General features: G+C 35.1%; 1 long non-coding RNA gene across 1 annotated transcript; it reads right to left on the bottom strand.

The window, feature by feature from the left end:
* Positions 1-257: 257 nt before the first annotated feature.
* LOC145785851 (uncharacterized) lies at positions 258-4,166 on the bottom strand. The gene is made up of 3 exons (XR_014291220.1): positions 4,080-4,166; positions 3,174-3,356; positions 258-1,088 (listed from the first exon to the last, which is right to left on the bottom strand). It is a non-coding gene; the product is annotated as an uncharacterized LOC145785851 (long non-coding RNA).

The following is a 4,166-nucleotide window of genomic DNA, read 5'->3' as shown; positions in this document are numbered from 1 at the left end:
AATTTCTTGAAATTTGGAAGACATTGTTTTCTTACCAATTGTAACAACCTGGTGCCCTGTACAAATCAAACTTACGATATAAGAAAATTAAAAACACCCTATTACATATGAGAGCTTGTAAATGACGTGACTTTAACTATTTTTCATCTTCGCGTCGAAGTACTGCCATAATTATTATTACAATACAAGTCCTAAACTCACCTAAAGTATATACTTGAAGATCATAAAGGTTTATTAACGTTATTTATATTTCTTGCTCAACCAACATAAAATATCAACCTCACAAAATATTACTAATATGTAATGTTGCTGATTTAAACTGCAGATCTTTTGGTTGTAGGCATATTGATAGACCATGCCGACAATGCAGAAGGAAATCTACAAAAAAGTTGGAAAAGGACCAGAATTTTAACAAAGTAAAATTTATAACATAAATGAACAATGCAAAACTTAATGTCCAAATAAATAAAACGAAAGGGGGTGTGGTGGCTTGCTCTCCAGAAATTTTGACAAATAAGTAATAATCTTGTATTGGTCACTTTTCAGGCATTTTTAAAAGCAATATTTTTTTTATCGAGACTTTGTATGCAGCCAAACTCATCAAATTAAAATTGGATTGGGATAGACGTTTTGTGTAAAATTTACGTTAGCCCACCATTTCAATTTTTTTATTTACAACCACAAAAGGAGTTCAATAATTTATTTCTCGAAAGTTTGTATAGCGTGTTGAAGCCTTTCAGCAGGTTAGAATTAGAACTTCGAAAATTTTGCCTGAGATGTCCCCATTTTCCCAAATAACATTTTCACTTCATAACCTATCTCTATTAGCTAATATAAACATGTGCTTTATTGAAAAAAAAGTGTTTTTTTATCAATCCGATAAACAAGTTTTTTCGCCATATCTTCAACTTTTCTAGACACACTTTGTGAATAACATGATTTTATTTTCTGTAAACACAAATTGTACAGTAGTACATTTAAAGTTTTCGTAAAAAGATTTCCAGCAGTTTTATCAGCATTTATATATTGCAGAGTGCGCAAAATGGTTTCCATGTTCTGAAGCTTCTTTTCCAATGTCATTCCAATTTCTGGAAAACAACATACACTGCTGTTAATTTTAAAACAGAAAATGTGTTGTTGCTTTTCCAAAAGCCCAGTGGTCTACAATTGGACTTGCTGTGTAGCTGAGAGGTGAGTTCAGAAGGAGCGATCTTCCTGGCGTCAGCACTACCTGACTACTCACTATAAAACAACGAGCATTGTGTTTCGCTAACCATACCAGTGTAGCCTCCACACTAGCCATCAAGACTTTTCCCAAATAGGTGAGTAATCTGCACGACACTTGGCGGCATCTAGTGGATGGAATAATTTACAAGCCAAAACAATTCTGTCAACCACAGTAACAAAATTTGCATTTTGCTTGTGGGATGAAGTTCTTCAAAAAGCTTTTTCGTCTGATGTTGAGCATTCCAAGAAACTATTTTGTTAAATTAAGTGAGAAAATTTAAACTTATCCTTTTTTCTTTCACATACATTATTGATAAAGCTTTGGTAGAGAGTTTGCTTGGTTGAACCCAGGGATATCTAGAGAAGGGGGTATGAAGGCTCGCGGCGATTCCTTATTCCCATGACACTACCAGGGCGGTAGTTTGTAGTGCTTTAAACATGTGGTTCTTTTTAAAATCGTAGAACGTTTTGCAGTGCAGCTGGTACAATGAGCTACAGTAAACAGTTAGCAAATGTTACGTAGAGCATTATTAAAAAATACTTGTTTACAAAGACAGTTGCAAAGTTACCAGTAAGCTGTTTTTTTTAACAAAGCCTTTGCAGTAGGCTAGATGTAAAGCAAGTATATGGGTAGTTGAATTAACAAGCAACCATGAGCATGCTGTGAATATCCAGGCCTGACGCTAACAGCCCAATGCAGGTGATCATAACAAGATTTATTAAACTACTATCGGTGACGATTGTTATTTTATGGTAAACAGAGATTATTTACGATAAACAGAAGGCCTTCTGCTGTCAGACGTGATAAAAGCCTTCGTATCCCCTTCTTTAGATATCCCTGGTTAAACCATAGAGAAATAAAACAGAGTAACTTTAGCGGGTTTAACATGATGTATTACATACAAAAATATAACATAATTAAAATAAACTCAAACGTTTTCGACACGTACGTGTGTCTTCATCAGGAATTACATAAATCTGCAATATACATAAAATGAAAAATGTAAGGTAAATTTGACTTTGCTGTAACTGTAACGACACTCTTTAATTTGATATATTATTGAGGTGAAAGACCAATGTTACATTATTGTGACGTGGTCACTATCCATGCTTTTGTGACGACTGAACAACTTTTTATGACATCATGTTTGAAAACATGTTTGTTTACATGGCATTTAACCAACATTCTAAATTGTAGAGGGCTTCTACCTTAATCCGTTGTAGGAAAAGGTGCGAGAACTTGTTAGTGATTTCCAGATGGTTATAGCAAGAAAAAAGATTAAGAACCGCTAGGTTAGAGCAACGCGAACATGCGATAGATGCGCGAAAGTCGATAAGATCAAGTGTTTCAAATTATTTTGCAACAAAAAGTTTCAAAGATTGCACTTTATCATTTTATTTATTTATTTGCAATAGACTCAAGATGGTCCATATTACAATCAAACATTGTAGTGCTATATCGACAGATCGTAAAATGTTACTTTTAATTTTTTAGTTTGACTGTTAGCACAAACCTTCAAAAGTCTACAGATTGTGACAAGCCTGGCTGCATCTTGAAATATCTGGTTCATTTATTTACAAGTTCGTTTGGTTTTTTTATCTTCATCTTGCATTGCGGGAAAGCGGACTTGAACGCTATGCATCGGTGTACGCCTTCCGACGTACACCTGACCCACGCTGCAGCCGACGGCAATGTCTGTTTCCAGTTGTCTACTCTACTTATGACTTAAATTTGGAACTACCCATCACTCGAAATCGATCACTGGGTAGAGGCAATTATCGTAAAGTTTCTTGCCCAGAAAAACAACAGCAAATGTGGGTGGCTGGAGTCGAACATGCAGGCTCTCGACTGCGAGCCCAACGCGCTAACCACTCGGCCATTGCTGCCGTTGAACAGTTGAACAGATGCATATGAAAAACTATTGTTTCACTATTTTTAGACTTACCAAAAACCATTTGTTGGTTAATAACCCTCATCAGCATCGTATCGGGAATCTTCGTCAAACCAATCTCCTGCTTCATCACCTCGGTGGCGGCTGCAGTTACGAATACATATGGCTCGTCCTATGAGACAAAGCCGTTGGTTTCTACGGCACCGTATTCGTTGGCATCGCTGCAAGCAAGACGGTCTAAAAAATAGAAGTTCAGTAATTAGGCAATGCTATCAAATACGGCATTTTATCAAAATAATTTGAATTAAAATGTACAAACCTCATTGTGTAGTTTAGTAGTTTTATGAGGACTCCCCACTCTAGTAGTGAAATATTTCACAGAAGGAAATATGCTAGAAACGTGAAATTTCTTGACTTTTAGTTTTTATTCTTTGCGAATTTTCTAAACCTAAACTGGTCATTTTTCTACCTTTCTTCCCTTCACAATAAGCATTTCGTCACAGGTGGCTAGACATTTTCGTGCATTTTCGTGTTAGTGCAATATAAATGTTAGTGCAATTACTTTGAAATGTAAAAACGCCCAAAAATGCCTTATATTTATGAGCAAAAGTAATGTTTTGTTTAGTTTAGCATTACTTTATGTTATAATTCAAAAATTTCAATTTTAAAGCTATTTTCAGGAAATTAAAATAAAAACCGACTTTCTGACGTTTTTTTATCTCAAACACTTTATATCAATAAATTTGTTGGGTAAAAGTTTAATTTCTATACGCACAATACACATGGCTATTATCTTGTAAAATATTTTGGCTCTGTGATTTTCATAGTCCCGTTATTAGCGATTAATTAGCACAGGACTAAAATAGCCCTTGACGTACTTTCCGAGTACGAAAATAGCTCGTACTAAGATAAGGTTGAACAATTTAATAAAGAAACTAATTTTAGTTAAATGTTACAAACCTTCTTCTTCTGAATAATGCATCCGCAGACAGAAGCAGCACGGCAAAGAGCAAAGCGAATACAACCAACTTATTCATTGTTGACAGT

This window comes from Aplidium turbinatum, chromosome 16 (assembly GCF_918807975.1).
Source record: "Aplidium turbinatum chromosome 16, kaAplTurb1.1, whole genome shotgun sequence".
NCBI lineage: Eukaryota > Metazoa > Chordata > Ascidiacea > Aplousobranchia > Polyclinidae > Aplidium > Aplidium turbinatum.
This window is presented reverse-complemented; position numbering and strand designations above follow the sequence as displayed.